Raw genomic sequence first — 21,232 nt, 5'->3', positions numbered from 1 at the left:
CATCTCTACCTCCATGCTACCAGAAAGAATCAACCTCTCCCTCCCCTTTATGCCCAGGACACTTTATGAGAGTTAGGAGACCAGACTTAGAAACATGTAGCACCCGTGTGACCTTACATAAATCTAAGAACCCTTGGAGCCTTCAGTTTCTTCATCTGTGTACTAGAAATAACAATAGTGTCCACTTACTAGAGTTACTTTTAGGATGATATGAGACAATATATGTATAGTGCTTGAGACATAGTGAACCCTCAAAAAATTACAGCTGTTTTTGCAACATGACCCTGTAATCTTCACCCTGAATTGTGAGCTACCAGAGGTCAGTGACTGCTGGCAATCTTTGTATTGCCTCTCTTCACTTTAGTGACTAGCGCATGGGAGGTGCTCAATAAAGTTTGATCAGACCTTCTTGAATCATTGCCTCGAAGACACCGGGACAATTCTGGGTGCTCCAAAGTTCTAAGATGCAGCATAACCCTCAAAGTTTAAGACCCACACAAGGGCTACTCTTCCCAACCGGCCCTTTGAGTTGGGAGTCTCCCTTGAAGGTTGAGCTGTAGTGGGTGTAGATTTGAAAGGGGCTTGTCTCAGGCCACTGGCAGATGACTTGGCATTAAACTCTCTGCCTTGGCTTTCTCATTTATTTCTTTTCCTGCTGAAGTTGCTGTATCTCTGTGAGCCACCACAAATCTTTTTTGGAATGATGCATGGTATAAAGAAATAATCTTTTTTAAAAATGCACAATGTCATTTAATTCTCAAAACAATCCTTAGATATGATGTCCCTCAGAGAATATGTGGTTTGGGCAAAATCAAAGAGTTTGTAAGTATCTTCTGACTGCAAGCCCAGTGATGACCTGTTGAGCCCTTAATGTGTGCTGGTGACACTGGGCAAGGCACTGGGGGCTGAGAATTGACTTGGTGCTGAGCACATTCTCTCAGTCCTGTGAGGAAAGTGTTGCATCCATGCTCATCTCAAGGTGAGGAATCTGAGGCTCACAGAACTTGGGGACTTGATGGGGTCATGCAGCAGAGCGAGTAGCAGAACCTGGATTCTGTCCCCAATGGGGCTCGTTTAACTCCCACTAAACAAGGTAGGGAGCTCACGGGTGAGAGTCGGAGAGGTCACATCGTGCCGTCCACTCAGTCTGCTGCTCTTCAAGTCCATGGGTCTGTGATGACAACACTAATAAGAGCTAACGGGCTTTGACCACCTACCTGGTGCCGGGCACCATGCTAAATTCTTGACTTTCATCATTGCATCCTCACAATAATCCTCGGAGGCAGGCACTACCTTGCTCCTCTTTCTCACTTCATCCCCTCTCCCTACATGCTCTCATCCACCCCCACAGCTACAGTTAGCACCTGTCCTCATACAGGTAGTGTATCACTCAAGGCCACACAGCTAGTTGGTGGCAGAGTCGGGACTTGAGTCTAAATCTGTTAGATTCCATCACTCATATTCTGTATTCTGCCTCTTCCTGCCTTTTAAGTTTTATGTTTTTAACTTCGCAAGTTACATATGAATACATTCATGCTGTAAGAATTCAAACCATAACGACTTTTATAGAGTAAAAAGTATAATTCCCCTGGCCTTGGCCATCCTGAGAAATATCGCTATTAACATTTTGATGTCTATAGTCTGTATTTTCAAGGCTCATTTTCTGCTTGTACTATATATATACTAGAGTATATATAAAGTGCTATATTATAATATATATAATATATATATATAAAATACAGATACACACATGAATAAACACAGTTTCTTTGGGTTTTGTTTTTTACTCGATGGCTCATACTAGGTTCATTCTTCTGAGATTTATTTTATTAACTTAACATGCTATAGAGATCTTTCAATGTCAGGACATCAGCCTGGCACACCTCTTTGCATACATGAAGAGATGCTGAAATATTAAATAAATGATGCATAAAATGTACAAGTGCCATTAAGTAATTATTTTGTTATCAAAAGAGGGTCAGGTAATAGCATGTTGGTGCAGTTCTTTATTATACGTTGCTATGCTACTCCTTAGGGATCCACAGATGAGGAAGACAGTTCTTGCTTATGTCCTTTATCAGTGTAAAACTAGGAGGCATGAGGCAGCCGGGCGTGCTTAGGGCAGCAGAAGTAGCTCTGTGTTACCAGGTCCTACAGTGCAAGGGCAAACGTGGGATAGACAGGGCGTGGGACATAGGCAGGGGCTAGATTATATGGGGCTTTATTTATCATGTTAAGCAGTGTAGATTTTTCCTGAGGGCACAGGGAACCATGTAAGGATTACTGGTTAGGAATGCATTGACTGTAAGTAGCAGAAAATCTACTAATAATGTATTTTTCTCAAATATAACAAGAAATCTAAAGGCAGGCAGTTGCTGGCTTTGGTTGAGAAGCTCAACAGTGCTCTTGGAGCTCAGGCTCTATCTTTATGTTCATCATCCTGATTGTGTTGGCCTTCACCTTCATGCTGATTGCCTCATAGTGTCAAGATGGCCACATGGCTCCAGGCACCATGTCCATGTCTCGGGAAGTTAGACGGAGAAAAGAGATTGTCTGCTCTCAGGAAAACAAATATTTCCCCAGGATCTCCCAGCAGATTGAAGCCTATTACTCATTGGCTAGAATTGTGTCATATAGCCACCCTAACTTCAAGGAAGGCTGGAGAAATTAGTATTTAGTTTTGTAGCTTCTAAACTGAGGGCACACAGTGACAGGGAATGAGTGCTTTGGAACCCAGCCCAAATGATCTGGTTACAGTAGGATTTTACTCAGGGAATTGGCGGGGACTAACCTATCAGGCGCTGCTGCCCCTGTGGTGCCATTATAATTCTTTCCAAGAGATTTTTTGCACAACTCTGAAATGTTGGGTAAATTTTGCAGTCTGGCCTAACAATGTTTGCCAAGAGAATGATGCAGGACTCCTTGCATAGAGGGGATATGTAATACCCCGGTTAAGGTAGGGTACTGCCACTCTCGCCTGGAGAAAGGGTCTGCCCATCACTCTTCAAATTGTAGCTGTTGGCCTCAGCCTGTGTTGGAAAGCTCTGTGCTGGAAGGACACCGTTCTAAGAATCCACTAGGAAGGATCAGATTTGAACTGGTTGAACTCATAGAGCTGTGTCTGCTTCTCTGCTCCAGCTTTTGGCCAGTCTCACTTGGCACTTGTAGGTATGCCCCCTCTGGGAGAACCGTAACCTACTGCCTGGAAGCGCCACTACCTACAAAAAGAAGGAGGGCCTACTGAGGTCACAGTCTCCATCCAGGCCCCAGAAAGAAGAGTGTATTCATTATTCAGCCTGCAAATGCTACTCTTCTGAATTACAAAAATGAAAACAAATGGGGATGCAAGACCAATTTAAAAGAACAAGAGGCACTGGGAACTGGGGGCTCAGGCTCTGCCAAGATGCCTTGGCCTCAGCACCAGCAGTGAGACAGTACGAGACAGCTGCTTCCTCCCCTTCTCTCCCCCTTTTATCGATTCAGAGGGGCCCGGGTACTGCTGAATCTTGGCTGAGTCCATGAGGGGAATACCTGAAAAATGACTTTTCAGATGTGGTTGGGGCAATTAGAATAATTGACAGTGTTTTTTGACCTGTGTGAATAACTTAATAATATACCCATTTACTCTTGGCCTGAGCTCTCAAGAGCAAACTAGGACAGCCTCGTCTGCCAAGTGCCAGGCAAACCAGAATGTGGATGGCTCAGACAAGCTATCTAAGTCTTAGATCCCTTTAGTCCCCAGCTCCCACCTCTCCATTGGCTGAGGCCATTTTTCCACTTTTGCACTGAGAAATTAACATGGAGTTCTGTAAAGGACAGATCTAACCAGACATCCACCTCCGTTCACGTCTGACTATTAATTTGGACTTTGTAAGTGACCTCTTTTATTTATATCAACCAATGTTGCTCCTCCTTTACATAAATTACCCAATTTCATGACTGTTAGAGCAGGGGGTCCCAAACAACAGACTCTCTTGGTAGGAGCCTAAGAATCTATAATTTAAAGAAGTGTCTCTGGTTATTCTCATGTGTAGTCAGGTTTGGAAGCCGTTGACCTAGAGGTCATTCAAGAAAAATGGAAAGACAGTGGGGAGGGTATAGCTCAGTGGTAGAGCACATGCTTAGCATGCACGAGGTCCTGGGTTCAATCCCCAGTACCTTCATGAAAAAAAATTAAAATAAAAAAATAAATAAACCTAATTACCCCCCCCAAAAAAAAAGAAAAATGGAAAGACATTATGTATACAAGGAAAGGTTTTTCCAGAAGGGACAATTCACCAGGGAAACATACAGGCATGACTTCACCTTGGTTCTGCACCGACCTAGCTACCTACCCATCCATTTATCTAGCTGATCCTCTAGGCAAAAACTATGTTTTACAGAGTAGTCTAGGATAAGACTGAGTTCTGCAGCGGAGTAATGGGGAAACTAACAGAACTTAAGGAGGGGAGTGACAGTATAGATTCCTCAAATCACTCTCACTTCTTCTAGTGCTGCAAACTCAAGCTTCTTCCTGGGTCTTCTCAAGGTCTTCAAGATGGTAAACTATTGCCATCTTCGCTTAACTAAATGCACATATACACATCCAATCATTTAGAAAATATGTGTTGGGCACTTACTATGTGTTAGACATTTTACTAGGTTCCAGAGATATAGCAATGAACAAGCTAAGCCAGACCCCTGTTCATGTGGAACTTTCCCTGTTCTCTGCTACCTACCTTGTGTTGCCATATCTTTATGCAAGCCTAAGAAAGAACTCCACATCCACAGCCGAAGTTTAGGAATGTAAGTCAGCTCTGCTACCTGGTACAGTGGGTTTGGGTTGACTATAGACTAGGAGGGCACTTCTAGAAATCAGCCTCTGAGCTCTCATGTGCTAGCACGATTTTTAAGATGATGTGATTAGCATGGCAGACTGCTAGGTGTTACCTCATATTCACTCCTTCTTCCATAATAACACTATTAAGCAGAGCACACGGCCACCCAGAATGAAGACTGCTTTTCCAGCCCCCATTGCAGAGTCATGTTTGGCCATAAAACTAGATTTGGCCATGGGAATGTGACCAGAAGTGATGTGTGCAGTATCTGGGTTGTTGCTTTAAATGGAAAATACATTCCTCACCCTTCCCTTTTTCCTCTCCCCACTGGCTGGACATCATGGTGAGCCATCTTTGGCCGTACAGATGGGGTAATATCCTAGGGGTGGCAGAATATCATAGTAGAAGGAACCTGGGTTCCTGGATAATTCATTGAGCAGTGTCGCTGTACCAGCCCTGGGCTACCTACCTCCAGACAGAGAAATCAGCTTCCATCCCTCTTCTCTTAGATTTCTGTTACAGCAACAGAATCTTCATCTTAGCTAATACTGCGTGCAGTGAGAAACTCATTGGTTACCTGACTGAGAATAGATTCAGTGAAACTGGTGAGAGTGTAACTTATATGATAGTGGATCAAGGAACATGGGAAGTGAGGAAGTAGAGACAGTGAGTGTAGACGACTCTTTCAAGAAGGTCATTTGTAAAAGGAGGAACAGCTATGCCCTCAGTAGCTCTAGTGGATGTTGGGTTGAGAGAGCAAGATTTGGTGTTGGTAGTATGGTGATCATGTTTCCAAGATTATTGGAAGGCCCCAGTAGCACACATGAAATCTCATGTACAATCTCAGCTACAGAAAGGGTGAGAGGACTGATGGAAAGAAACCCCTAAGGAGTCAGGACGGTTAAGATCCAAAGGCCAGGTTAGAAAAAGGAGAGCAAGTTTTTCTGGGAGGGAAATGATGAGGACAAGATGAGCACGGAAACAAGAGGGCAGAGAGCTGTTCTGGAATCTGTGGGCTTTTCCCTGTCAGAGGGGAGGCAAAGTCATCTGCCAAGAGTGGGGGACATGGTGGTCTGTTCAGGGGCTTGCGTTTGAGTGGTGAGGTTTTGAATAGTTCAGTGTGATAGGAAGTTGACCAAAGATGGGAATTTCAGGCTGGGATTGTGGGCCCAGATGATTTGGTAATCCATGAGTCCAGATTTTTCTCTGGAGGACATATTTATAGAAACAACAAAAAAGTTGAAAAGATTATGTTGCATAGGAGCAGAAAGCCTAAAAACCCAAGCGAGACCATTACGCAGGAACAGACGTCAATGAAAAGCAGGATTAGAAAGCTAAAGGAACTCCTCTCTAAAGATGAGACAAGCATTTGCTCTCCCCAGGTTAGGCAGAGAGCTGGGCTCCAAACAGTATCAGTTCATGCAACCCCCGCCCCAACACAGGGAGCCGGGTATCACTAGCTCCATTTTTTAAGTATGAGACCTGCCTAAGTCAGATCACATCGATCGTGAACTGCAAAGGATGGAATTCAGTTCCATTTATTTCTGATTTTAAAGTCCATGCTCAAAGGCATCCTCACTCTGCTGCATTGAACAGACCTTCCCTGGATGCCAGAAAATGATGATCTGCTTGAGAGGCTATTTTTCAGCAGAGAGAGAGAGAGACTATCTTTTATCTGCAATTTCTCATTAGTCTGGTTTTTGAAAGCCCACTTGAATGGTCTCTGCTTGTTTGTTGGTTTTTTTTCATTCGAATGCACTCTGACCTAAGTTGCAACGGATAACTTGTTGCCAGGATATCTCTGTAATAGCCAGACTGAAAAGTAAACAATAGCAAAACACCACAATCATCTAGTTCTTTGTGATGCCTGCCTTTCTTTTTATTAAACCCATTATTTCTGAGTCTTTCTTTGGGTGGAGCTAGAGAGGGAGGAGGGCTATTAACAGCCAAGTATTCTTTGTTTGAAATCTATTTATATTATATTTAACTATTGCTCTACAGACGCTTAACACCCAATCTACATCCCTCTTGGTTAAATTGTGGGTGACTACATGGCTGCCGGCTAAATAGCAATCTTAAATACAGGTGGGCAGAATAAATTGAAAACTGACAAAGACTTTTACGACCCTACTAACTTTCCAAATAATAAGAAGATATGTGGGAAGCAATTCCTATCCCTTGAAACTTCATATGAAACGTCTCTAGCTCTCTGATACCTTCTCACACAATCCCACGGTAAAGTTGTGCAGTAAGTACTGTGCTTAAGCCTATTTTACAGATGAGGAAACTGGAGCCCAGATAAGTGAAGTGACTAATGTAAGGGCACACAAACAATGAGTGGTAGAACCATGATTTGAACTTAAGTCTGTACAGTTCTCAAATGTGTAATATTTGTGCCTCAGCTTGAAGAATGGGATTTCAATATGGATTTCAATCTTGATAGAAAAACTGCATTTGAACATTTCTACTAATGAGCTTGACCTAACGATCTTTATAGAATACTTCAACCAACAACAATTGACTGCACAGTTTTTTCAAGTACACGTGACACATGAACCAAGGTAGACCATATTCTGGGCCATAAAGCAAATCTCAGTACACTTAGAAAGATTCAAGTCATACCAAGTCTGTTCTGTGACCACAGAGAAATTACAAATCAATGATAGAAAGATCTCCTGAAATTCCCTAAATACTTAAACACTAAATAATATTTTTAATGAACCATGGGTTAAAGAAAACTCAAAAGTGAAATTAGGAAGTAATGTGAATTGGCTACAAATGAAAACACAACATAACCAAAATTTGTGGGAAGCTGCTAAAGAAGTAGTCATGGGGAAGACTTATATCACTAAATGCCTATATTAGAAAAGAAGAAAAGTCTTAATTTTCAGACCTTGGCTTCTACCTTGAGAAATTAGAAAAAAAAAACCACAATAATCTTAAACTGAGTAGAAAGACAAATATGTCAATAGAACAGACTAGAGAAGGAGTTGGCAAATCTTTTCTTAAAGGACCAGATAGTAAATATTTTATGGTTTACAGTCTCTGTTCCAACTACTCAACTCTGCCGTTTCAGCACAGAAGCAGCCATAGACAATACTTGAATGAAGCGAATATGTGTTCCAGTAAAATTTTATTTATGGATGCTAAAGTCCTGCCATGTGTCATGAAATAGCTTTCTTTTTATTTCTTTTGACCATTTAAAAAATGCAAAGACCATGCTTAGCTTGAAGGTCATATAAAAACAAGCACATACGAGAAATGTGTTAAGGGCAAGTGGGGTGATTCGCGTCTCCACAGAGACTTAAATATGGCCACATTACCCTGAGGGATTTTAGGAAAGACACCCAACATTGAGATAATGAGAAGGGTGGGAGCGAACAGAATGAATAGGGTGACTATCGAATGACTTGGAGGAGACACGCTCTCTCTCTCCTGTGGGTCAACAGAATTGCATGTGGGGAGAGGAGTGGCAGGCCAGTTTGGGAAGGCTCTTTGAGATGTTACAGAAAACCCCTTTTTCCAAGCACAGTATCTTGGCCTCTCCAGGATGCCCCTTCCATCTCTTCTTCCTATGGAGTTGTCTGGAGCAGGGCTTTGAGATGTCTAAGCCACCCTTGGGCTACCACTGGCTGGAGCAGTGCCTTGATGACCAAAGCTGAAGGGCGTGGCTCCTCATCGCCCTCTGGAGGGTATGTATCGGGAGGGTAGGAGGGCCAGGGTAGACCACGGGGAGGCTTTAACATGGCACAGACCAAGCAACCACAAACACTCAAGAAAGAAAGAAGAGAGTGACCCCCTGTCATCCAAGTGCAGAAACAGTGCCAAGGTCAGGTGACCCTACCCATGCTCCTCCTCTTCTTCGTGGATCCCCCATCTAAGATGCCTCCCTTGTCTGTGCCGGGCACAGACCCCCTCCTCAGCCTGCACTCCACTTGAAGGCCCCTTCCCATCCAGTCTCCATCCTTTTCCCCCAAACTAGTGCATTCTGTGCTCACCTGTTGTTCTTCCAAGAGCCCCTCTGAAACCTCTATCACCCGTTCAAGAAAGCACAAGAGAGAAACAAAGCCAGCAGTATTCATTTGCTACTACTCGTTGAATAAGAAACAGAATCAGAACTGAGAGATCCTAGAGCGCTGCACCAATCCGAGTAATTCCCTGTGCACAGTGAGGCCCAGAGACCCAGAACTATCTGTGGCCTCTCCAGAGGAGGCTGGGGGGACTTGGTCAGCCTGGTGAAGACCGAATCTTACCTCTGCAGGGTGCAGCAATAGTGACGACTCAAATAGAATCAACAAAGTTGGCAAAGAGATGAGCGCTCTGATGGCTGGGAGGGAGGGAACGAAAGGAAGAGGAAGCTGTGTGAGAAAGGAGGGACTCGGAGTCATGCAGGGCTGGGGACTGGCTCAGCAGGTCCACAGCCAGATTTTAGCCAGAGGTTAAGGTCCAGGTGAGGGCTGGGCATGGAAGACAAATTTCCTCAATACTTCATCCCACGGGCAAATAGGCAAAAGGACTTAGTGTTTCTGCATGTGTGTGTGTTGGGGGGAGGGTCCAGATGGGTTGAGGTGTGATGTGTGTGGAATGACAATTTGACAATGACATTCCTCCCCAGAAGACAACAAAATTGCCTCCAGTCCGCCTACCCCGTGGCGGTGTCTGTTGTACCCCACTCAGTGCTGTAAGCAACCAAGGGTCCCCAGAGGGACCAAAAAGTGTATCCTACAGAAAGTCACTGACAGCACCCCTACACACGAAAATAATGGTGTTTGGAGGCCACAAACCCAATGCTAATTAGAGCACCTTCTTATTAAGAAGCTTGGGGTGGAACAGTGGCCTCCTGAGGGCAGGACAGTGAGAGTGGCTTACCCCAAGTGCCAGTAGGAATAGGGAGCAGTGTCTACAGAGAATTTTAATACCAGAATTAAACCGAGTAAAAACTAGTTTTGTTTTCATTTGCAGACATAGATAAACATTGTAAAATTTATCTGAAAAGGCAGAGGCCCTAGAATAGCTAAGATATCTTTGAAAAAGAAGAATAACATAGGAAGAGTCACTGTACCTGATATTAAGGCTCACTGTAAAGTTACAGTGATCATCAACAGTCCCACTCCTGGGCATATATCTGGAAAAAATAAAAACACTAATTCAAAGATATATGCATCCCAATGTTCATATCAGCACTATTTACAATAGCAAAGACATGGAAGCAACCCAAGTACTCACCAATAGATGAATGGATAAAGAAGATACGGTATATATACACAATGGAATACTACTTAGCCATAAAAAACAATGAAATGTTGCCATTTGCAACAACATGGATGGACTTGGAGGGCATTCTGCCAAATGAAATAAGTCACACGGAGAAAGACTAATACTGTATGATACCACATATGTGGCATCTAAAAAATAATAGAAGTGAATCTATATACAAAACAGAAATAGACTCACAGATATAGAAGACAAACTTGAGGTCACCAAAGGGAAGAGGGAAGTGGGGAGGAACAAATTATTATCTTATAGTAGCCTATAATAGAATATAATTTGCAAAAATAATGAATCACTGTGCTGTACACCTGAAACTAACACAGTATTGTAAATCAACTATACTTCAACTTAAAAAAAAATGCTACAGTGATCATGAGAGTGTGGCGTTCACAGGGGCATGGATACACTGATCAGTGGAGCAGAGTATAGAATCCAGAAATGGACTCATGTGATTGTTGACAAAGGTACAAAAGCAATTCAACACCATTTTCAACAAGTAATGTTATAGTAATTGGACATCCATTGACGAAAAAAAGAAAAATTAACATCTACCTAACCCTCCCACCTTGTACAGACATAAACTCAAATGAACCATGAACTTAATTGTAAAACTTAAGACTATAAAATTTTTAGAAAAAGAGCACAGTAGAAAATCTTTGGAATTTGGGCTTGATGAAAAATTTTTAGACTCCATACCAAAAGCGCAATCTGTAAAAGGAAAAATTCATAAATCAAACCTCATCAAAACCAGAAAGTTCGACTTTGGGAGAGACCCAGTTAAGAAGATGAAAACATAGGTTACAGACTGGGAGAAAATATGTACAAACCACATATCTGACAAGGGACTACTATCTAGAATATATAAAGAACTCTCAAAACGCAACAGTAAAATGATAATAGTAGTAACAATAACAACAAAAGTCCAATTAGAAAATAAGCAGTGATGGAGACAGAGTTCAAGTGTACTCTGGAGCTGCTGTTAAGAAACTAAGCAACATGAGAGAGAAGTGCTTTCTTAACCGAACATTTCCTTAGTTCCTAATAAGAAGGGCCTCTGGCTGTCTGCTTAGCTTTTCCTAGTCATTTGTGTTGCTTTCTGCCAACATATGGATGAGATTTCTGGGGCCATCCTTGAGAAAAAGCCTGCAGAGAAAGCAGTTGAAAACAAAACTGGAGAATTAAACACCAGCTTCTCAGTTCTGCTTAGACTAAAATCTGGGCCAAGTGTTTTAAGCCTTTTAATTTCCACATGATCATATTATATATTGCTACATGGATTGTAGTAATCATAATATAAACGTATGGAAATGGTGACCACAGTTTTGAAGCAAAGATTAGAACTGCCTGCCAAATGCACACGTACTTATAGGCAGAGTGAGCGTTTGAACTTGAACTCATGACCAGAGTTACGTATGTTAGTATATTTCTATTTGTAGGCATTGTGGTGTTTTTTGAGCCCCCACAATGCATACATATTTGAATTTTAAAATACAACACTTAAAATGTTTTCTAGGTGGGGAGGGTATAGCTCAGTGGTAGAGCACGTGCTTCGCATGCACGAGGTCCTGGGTTCAATCCTTAGTACCTCCATTAAAAAAATAATTAAATAAATAAACCTAATAACCCCCGCACTCCAAAAAATAAATAAATAAATAAATAAAACAGAGCAGGGCTCATCAAACATTAAAAAAATTAAATTAAAAAAATAAAATGTTTCTAGAAGTTCATTTTCATGAGTGAATGAATATATCTCAAAACATATTCTAAAGAATGTTTAGTTTTTCCTAAAAGAAAGGAAGGAACAAGAGAAGTAGGGCTTCTTATGCTAGATGAAGTATCAATATCCCCTAGCAGAGTTCCCTTCAGTCATCAACAAGGGTATATGATCAATTTCTTTTTAAATTAGTTTTTAAATTAATTTTTAGTTCTGTGTGGAGGCAAAGGCAGTCAAAAACCCTAAATCCTAGTCCATGCTCCACCACCAACTCCTGGGGTGACCTTGATGAAATCCCGTCCCCTTACTGGGCCTGCATTTCCCATTTGTAAGAGGTGGGATTTAGACTAGAATATGACATATCTGGCCCTTCCATAGAATTCTATGAATATGTGTGTGTGTCTTTTTATTTATATACTTCAGGAAATAAAAATGCTTTATCGCTCAGGGTATATAACCCAAGCTGTTAAATTTATCTCTGCACAACTGAAAAAATGTTCTTCCCTGTATGTTTAGAAACAAGTAAAAGAAAAGACTGAATAAATTCCATGGTCAATTACATGGTTGGTGAATCACAAGAGTAGAGGCTCTTGGAATTTGGCAGCTACTGGTACATTCAAAGGATGTCGCTGAGAAGCAGCAGTTTTAGCAAGTAGTTTCCCTATTTACTCAAACCTGAAGGGTGTTGCTAATATTTGGGACCAAAAAATATCGTAGACTGTGCCATTTAACAGTCCCTGTGGAGATCAGATTCTGGGATTTCATGAACTTTCCAGATTTTAAAAATTATCTCTGGGAGGGAGGGTATAGCTCAAGTGGTAGGGTGCATGCCTAGCATGCACAAGACCCTGGGTTCAATCCCCAGTACCTCCTCCAGAATAAATAAATAAACCTAATTACCTCCTTCCCCCCACCAAAAAAAAAAAAAAAAAAAGACTAACTTAAAAATTATCTCTGACGTACAACCATGTCTGTTGTCTGGCCCTGAGTTATTAAAATCGCAAGTGGCTCTGAACTAGGTAGCTGGGGGTATAGAGGAGGGGTGGCTTAGAAGCAACACTGCTGGTGGAGTTCTCATTCTTATTTTCTGTTAGCTCTCTAGGGTCTAGGTCTAACTAGATAAGAAGTTGATTCTTTCCTTCCTTTTAGAATCCTTCATGATAAAATTCAACACCGATTCATGATAAAAAGTCTCACCAAAGTGGGTATAGAGGGAACATATCTCAACATAATAAAAGCTATATATGACAAACCTACAGCCAGCATAGTACTCAACGGTGAAAAACTCAAAAGCTTCCCACTAAAATCTGGGACAAGACAAGGATGCCCACTATCACCACTCCTATTCAACATAGCCTTGGAAGTCCTAGCCACAGCAATCAGGCAAGAGAGAGAAATAAAAGGGATCCAAATTGGAAAAGAAGAGATAAAAGTGTCACTATATGCCGACGACATGTTACTATATATAGAAAACCCTAAAAGGTCCACACAAAAACTACTAGAGCTGATCGAAGAATTCAGCAAGGTAGCAGGTTACAAGATTAACGTTCAAAAATCAGTTGCATTTCTTTACAGTAATGATGAATCAACAGAAAAAGAAAGTAAAGAAACAATCCCCTTTAAAATAGCACCCAAAGTAATAAAATACCTAGGAATAAATCTAACCAAGGAGGTGAAAGAATTATACACAGAAAACTATAAACAATTGATGAAGGAAATTAAAGAAGACTTTAAAAAATGGAAAGATATCCCATGCTCTTGGATTGGAAGAATCAATATTGTTAAAATGGTCACACTGCCCAAGGCAATCTACAGATTTAATGCAATCCCTATCAAATTACCCAGGACATATTTCACAGAACTAGAACAAATCATAAGAAAATTTATATGGAACCATCAAAGACCTAGAATTGCCAAAGCATTACTGAAGAGAAAGAAAGAGGCTGGAGGAATAACTCTCCCAGACTTCAGACAATACTATAGAGCTACAGTCATCAAGACAGCATGGTATTGGTACAAAAACAGACATATGGACCAATGGAACAGAATAGAGAGCCCAGAAATGAACGCACAAACTTTTGGTCAACTAATCTTCGACAAAGGAGGCAAGAATATACAATGGAATAAAGACAGTCTCTTCAGCAAATGGTGTTGGGAAAACTGGACAGCAGCATGTAAAACAATGAAGCTAGAACACTCCCTTACACCATACACAAAAATCAACTCAAAATGGATCAAAGACTTAAACATAAGACAAGATACAATAAACCTCCTAGAGGAAAATATAGGCAAAACATTATCTGACATACATCTCAAAAATGTTCTCCTAGAAGAAATAAAAGCAAGAATAAACAAATGGGACCTAATGAAACTTATAAGCTTCTGCACAGCAAAGGAAACCATAAGTAAAACAAAAAGACAACCTACAGAATGGGAGAAAATTTTTGCAAATGAAACCGACAAAGGCTTGATCTCCAGAACATAAAAGTAGCTCATACAACTCAATAAGAAAAAAATAAACAACCCAATCCAAAAATGGGCAGAAGACCTAAACAAGCAATTCTCCAAGGAAGGCATACAAATGACCAATAGGCACTTGAAAAAATGCTCAATATCACTAATTATCAGAGAAATGCAAATCAAAACTACAATGAGGTATCACCTCACACCAGTCAGAATGGCTGTCACTCAAAAATCCACAAATGACAAATGCTGGACAGGCTGTGGAGAAAAGGGAACCCTCCTTCACTGCTGGTGGGAATGCAGTTTGGTGCAGCCACTGTGGAAAACAGTATGGAGATTCCTCAAAAGACTAGGAATAGACTTACCGTATGACCCAGGAATCCTGCTCCTGGGCGTATATCCAGAAGGAACCCTACTTCAGGATGACACCTGTACCCCAAAGTTCATAACAGCATTATTTACAATAGCCAAGACATGGAAACAGCCTAAATGTTCATCAACAGATGACTGGATAAAGAAGTGGTGGTATATTTATACAATGGAATACTACTCAGCCATAAAAACTGACAACATAACGCCATTTGCAGCAACATAGAATCCTTCCCTGAAAAAGACTTCCATGAGAGCCTCCAGAGACCCTTTCGGAGAGGGAGCCCCAGGCTCTCTCAGGAGCCTGCCCCAGCAGTGTGCGGACCTCAGTGTCCAAGTCACATCCCTGTAGACCTGACATGATTCGTCTGGGTTAGCATTCAAGCTGAAATCCTGGGTCCTGGGGCAAAGGGCTTAATAATCCAGTGTGGTGGCCACTTCACTTCAGTGCAGGTAGAGAGTTTGGTGTGGATATGAGAAGGATAAGGTCCCAATGACAAGCCAGGAATCAAATGGGCATAAGTTCAGAGGTAGCTTAGATAAATGTACAGGATTAGAAAGTGAACCTAACTAGAAATCAGTGTCTCCTTCACTCCATTGTCCAAATGGGGGAAATAAAGATATAAATAGGTACTTACCCAGTGACCAGAATTAGCTTTCTTTAATTCTTTAATTGTAAGGGGCAATCCCAGTGTAATATATATGTATGTATATATGTGTGTCTGTATATATATCCCTTACATATGATAAATATATATCCCCTACATATGATAAGTTTATATATTTTGATATCTATTTGACATGGTAAAAATATATTACTATATACGTAAATAGTTGGGCAAAGCTACCTGCACAGAACAACAGCTGGGAAGGCTATGCTGGATGACGGAATCATGACCTGACAGTGAAAGCGGGACTGGGTAGCTAAGTTAAATCATCTGAAATGGAAGTGCGTTAACAGTGCACCGAGCCTGTCCATGGACTTCGGGACTAGAGAAACTTGCTCTCTAGAGTCAGGAAGTGAGTGAGTTCTGAACTGCTCTGCATTAGTCAAACCCCACCCGGGGGACCAGTGTGTTCTGTTCTGACTGCTACACTGGTGGATGGAGAAATTTTCTGAGAGTGCTAAAGAGCACTTAGAACCACCCAAATGAGAAAAGGTTGAGAGAAAAGAGTGATTGGCCTGGAGATGAACCACCTTAGAGCACAGGGCTGCCCCAGGACACATGGGGAGTGCATTCTGTAAGGCCCAGCGAGGAGGGGTGGATGGAAGATGCAGCATAGGACGGTGAGAGCTTTCCAAATAGAGGACAGGTTGTCCCACGTGGTAGTGATTTGTTCATCCCTGGAGGTGCTCAAGCTGGCCATCCACTTGGCTGGGACGCTGAAGAGGAGACTCAAATGTCACATGGATGTGACCCTGAGATCCATGACACACATGACACTCTTCAACGTGTGGAAATAGCAGAGCATCTCATCTAGGGCATTCATCTACAGCTTTATAGATATATAGATATGTAGAGATATAGATGTCCACATCTAATGTGAGATTCAGTAGAAACTTTGGAAAACTTGTACAGTGTACATCTTCTACCCCAAAGGACATAGAGACATATCCTGTGACATTCCCAGATCCAAAGAAGACAGAGTGGGTCCTGACTAAGGTTGACCAGGTCATCATTTTTTTAGCAAGCACAGCCCTGTACGACGCCCTCTTGGGAGGTGGCTTACCTCCTAGCTTGTTGTGCTTTTTCATAGTCGAGACCCTTCCATCCTCCACAAATGAACTGCAGTTAAAGTGCTGACAAGCTTGAAGAAAGTGATCAATAGTAGATTGAAACTCACTGTCCACAAGAATGTTCTTATGCGTGGATGAATTGAGGGACATCTGAGAGTTTAGACATCAGGAATCACTTCCAGTGAACCAGTTCCAATCCCCTGGGAAATTGTCTTTCACCTGCACTTGTCCTTGGGAAATGTCCATCAAAGACTTGCTTAGTTCTGTGTCTTGTCCTGCAAACCGGTACGCCCTCCAGACATAGTAGTGCTAGTTTGCCCGCCAGTGGGAACATTCTTTGGATGGAAGTTGTCATTTATGTGGGTGACATATGATCTCCTAATTTCTGGGAATAACTTTTTAAATTTTTCTATTGCTCTAGGACTTTTCTTTTCCCACCTCTCCCATCCCTTTCCATTCTAAATGTATTATTTTTTTACATATCTTTACAATAAAGTGGACATATCTTTACAATAAAGATAAGGGTGCTTTGTAAAAATGGTGACATTGGGTTCTTTCAGACAACAGTGACATGTAGCAATTTTTTCCGACTGCAGGAAAGGTGTGAAACAATAGTTGGTCAATTGGGACTTAAGCTGGGGTAAGTCTTTCCACTCTCTATTTTTGATTTACTTCTTTACTCTGCTGGTTTAAAGCTGTCTTAAAGGCACTAATAACATAGGGCGTAACAACATCTGGAACATGGTAGAAAGTGGGCTGAAAAAGAAAACAAATGATTCTTCATTCTGTAGCAATACCACTTAATGAGTGGGCCAACCACCGTGGCAGTTGGACACTGTTAGGCCCGCGGGGAGCCTTAGAGAACATCTAGTCCTGCCCCTTCACTTCACACCAGAGGCCCGGAACCGGAACTGATTAAGCTAAGTTCCCAAGGGCTAATGAAGGGCAGACCTGAGGCTGCCCAATGGGCTGTTAGGTACACTTTCCACTGCACCACGAAACCCCCCAATATATGGATGTCACACTTTTGCAATAGAGCAGGCCAATGACTCTATCAATATATCTGATCTGAATAATAACAGCCACTGTTCATTCAGTATTTTATGTGCGTAATCTCATTTATTGGGTCACAACATTTAATAAGGAGTCTAACTCTATTTTTTAAAAACTGAAGTATAGGGGTTTTTTTGAGGTTTTTTTGGAGGGAAAGATAATTAGGTTTATGTATTTTTAAATTTATTTTATTTTTTAGTGGAGGTACTGGGGATTGAACCCAGGACCTTGTGCATGCTAAGCATGCACTCTACCACTAAGCTATAACTTCCCCCCCAAAAAACTGTACAGTTGATTTACAGTGTTGCATTATTTCAGGTGTACAGCAAAGAGATTCAGTTATACATACATATATATATTCTTTTTCAGATTCTTTTCCATTATAGGTTATTACAAGATATTGACAATAATTCCCTGTGCTATACAGTAGGTCCTTATTGTTAATCTATTTTACATATAGTAGATTGTATCTGTTAATCTCAAGCTCCTAATTTATCCCTCCCCACTTCTTTTCCCCTTTGGTAACTGTAAGTTTGTTTTCTATGTCTGTGAGTCTATTTATGTTTTGTAAATTAGTTCATCTGTATCATTTTTAAGATTTCACATATAAGTGATTTCATATGATATTTGTCTTTCTCTGTCTGACTTACTCCACTCAGTATGATAACCTCTAGATCCATCCATGTTGCTGCAAGTGCATTATTTCATTCTTTTTTATGGATGACTAATATTCCATTATATATACATATCCATTATATATATCTATATACATAAATATACGCCACATCTTCTTTATTCAGTCATCTGTTGATGGACATTTAAGTGGCTCCCATGTCTTGGCTGTTGTAAATAGTGCTGCTGTGAACAATGGGGTGCATGTATCTTTTTGAATTAGTTTTCTCTGGATATATGCCCAGGAGTGGGATTGCTGGATCATATGGTAACTACATTTTTGTGATGTTTGACTAATGACAGCTTTTTTTAAATTGAGTTATAGTCAGTTTACAGTGTTGTATCAATTTCCAGCATAGAGCACAATTTTTCAGTTATACATGAACATACATATATTCATTGTCACATCCTTTTTCACCATGAGCTACCACAAGATCTTGTATACATTTCCCTGTGCTATACAGTATAATCTTATTTATCTATTCTATATATACCTGCACTACTGACAGCTTTTAAATCTCCCCCAGTTCCCATTGTTCCTCATCCCTGGGCAAGCTGATAAAAAAGCTTGGGCACCCCCACCTTTAGTGCCAGGCAGGAGATTCAAACCAGACAAGGCTCTACCCACCTGCAGGAGCCTCCAACTCCATCCCACCCACTAACCACAATAAAACCCCCTGCCCAGTCTTCTTTCCTTGCTCTCTCAAGCCATTTTTGGAACAGCTTGGAAGCCTGCCCTACTCTCCCCAGGAAAAAGCCCATTATGTAATTAATAAACCTTTTCATACCCTCCTGGTGTGTGTTTGGCAGCATCAGTCTTGACATTGGCACCAAACTTTGGGTGGATGGCCACAGCACAACTCTGAAGTATGTGCTATTATAATCAGCATGTTACAGGTGAGGAAGCCGATGGATAGAGAGGTCAAAATAATGCACAGGGGCTGTGAAAAAAGCTTACAAAATTACAGAAACCACTTCTGAAAATAAATATACTGCTAAGACTTCCATTCAGACCTAAGAATATTCTATGGCTACTGTGTTATTGAAATGTAAGCAAAGTTCTAAGATGAATCTTTGACTTTTAGTTCAAGTTCCTACGCACGGTCATACAGCTAGTAAGTGATGGAGCTGAGATTGAAACGCAGGCACTGGGATTCTGGAATTTACACTATAAACATCTCAAACTAAGATCTGCCAGGTGGGAGGAGGGTGTATGGCTCAGTGGTAGAGTGCGTGCTTAGCATACACGAGGTCCTGGATTCAATCCCCAGTACCTCTGTTAAATAAATGAATAAATAAATAAGTAAATAAATTAATTAATAAGATCTGCCTGATAGCAAAGCCTGTGCTCCTTCCACTGGAGCAGTAAACCTGGGTTTCATGAAGCTGTAGAAAGGCTATGAATAGAATCATTATCACACTATATACCAGGCCTTGTGCTAAGTTTTTTATTGAATCTTTTTACAACTCTATAAAGCCAAAACCATTATTATCCCCATTTTACAGATAAGGAAATTGGAGGCTCAGAGAGGTTAGGAAACATGCCCAAGGCCACACAGCTAGTAAGCAGAGTAGCTGGCTTGGAAAGCTCCATGGGTTGATATATTAGAGGTCATAGTCTAATGTTCATTTGGAATGTGGGCATTTTGGATCGTAGGGCTGTATTAATAAAAGTAAAAATTTCCATGTGTTGAATGGTAAGCCCTTTACATGCATCAAGTGATTTAAACTTAAAGCAATGCTATAGCATAAGTACTGCTTTATCCGCATTTTACAGACAAGTCACTTGAGTCTCAGAGAGGTTAACAAAACATGCTCAAGGAAAGCAAACTGATGTCTGGCCCTTGGAAGGAGCTGAACTTTGAAGTCTGATCACGGTGCTCAAGACCTGAAAGATTTACTTGCTGGGTCAGTCATTGGAGCCTCGGTTCTCTCCTCTGCCCACTGAAAGCACACGGTATCTAACAAGGACCTAGCCATATCGTTAGGATTTTAAAACAACCAGCTGCCCTGCCACGGCCCTCCCCACATCAGCACCTCTTGAGCTGTTGCAGCGTATTCCTCCTCAGCACCTCCTGTCAGATTCCTCGTTCTGGCTGATTTCGGGGACTGGACTGTCACTGGGATTGCCGCCGCTGCTGTAGCTCCTCAGGCAGCACATGCTGCAAGTCCCTGTTATCTCTGGGACGGCTCTTTTTGGTATGTTAAGGATGTATTCGGTACGAAAGGAAGAAGGAAAGGAGCACCCTCTGCGGCCTGTATATTTCTCCTTGTGAGTGTCCTGGATTTTGTCACCCTGGAAAGGAAAATCCACGTACCCAGAAAGGAGAGTGCTGGGTGGACCCACAGAAAATGGAGAAGAACACAACCACTGGGGGAGGCCCAAGTGTGGTCCTCAGGACCCATACACACCCGTGAAGTCAGCCCTCCCACAAAAACCAAGTGGAGAGAATTTCTTCAGATTTCTCTACCCAAGATTAGAATGTGATTCTCACCATCTTACCATAAAGGAAGTCCTGTTCACACAAGCTGGAGATAGCCCTAGGGCTTAACATGGACCTAAAGAGGATTAGAGAGACATCACCTGAAGAACTCTGATTAAACATTTTTTTCCCACCTTCAGAGAATCAGAGATTTCAAGGGGCCACAGGGAGCCGGAAGCGGTGAAGTTGCTTTGGTAATAGTAGAAAGAGCCCTTGAGTTGGGGTGAGCAGCTCTGGCTGAGCTAGTAAGTTGTCCCAGCTCTGCTACCGAATAGCACAATGACCTTGGACAAGCCCTCTCCTTTCCCTTCTCAGGCCCTTCAGGGCCTTCCTTGTTTGAATGTCAGGGATCTACGCTCTTTTTTTTCTTTCCTCTTTTTAAAATTCCTTATAGCCCTAGCATTATTTGATTTCATTGAACAAAATGGCAAACCTCCATCAAGGGCCTCATAGCACGTGCCCGGCACCGTGCGACTTCCTCGAAGAGCGCTCCCTCCAGAGAGCTCAGGGAACACGAAGGCGGAGAGAGTCAGGGCAAGTGTCTCAGAGGAGGTACCTCTGAAGCTGCACCCTGAAGGATGAGGGGCAGAAAATAGGATGAGGTGGCGAGTGGAGTCACTTCAAGTTGTGGAAGGCTCAGAAAGAACTCGGC

The 21,232-nt window shown here is 41.7% G+C and overlaps 1 non-coding gene across 1 annotated transcript; it reads left to right on the top strand.

Annotated features, from left to right (window-relative positions):
- Positions 1 to 11,605: 11,605 nt before the first annotated feature.
- Positions 11,606 to 11,678, top strand: TRNAA-CGC (transfer RNA alanine (anticodon CGC)). The gene has a single exon. It is a non-coding gene; the product is annotated as a tRNA-Ala (tRNA).
- The last annotated feature ends 9,554 nt before the right edge of the window (positions 11,679 to 21,232 follow it).

Source organism: Camelus dromedarius, chromosome X (genome assembly GCF_036321535.1).
Source record: "Camelus dromedarius isolate mCamDro1 chromosome X, mCamDro1.pat, whole genome shotgun sequence".
Lineage (NCBI taxonomy): Eukaryota > Metazoa > Chordata > Mammalia > Artiodactyla > Camelidae > Camelus > Camelus dromedarius.
The sequence above is the reverse complement of the archived record's forward strand: the minus strand, read 5'-3'. Positions and strand labels throughout refer to the sequence as shown.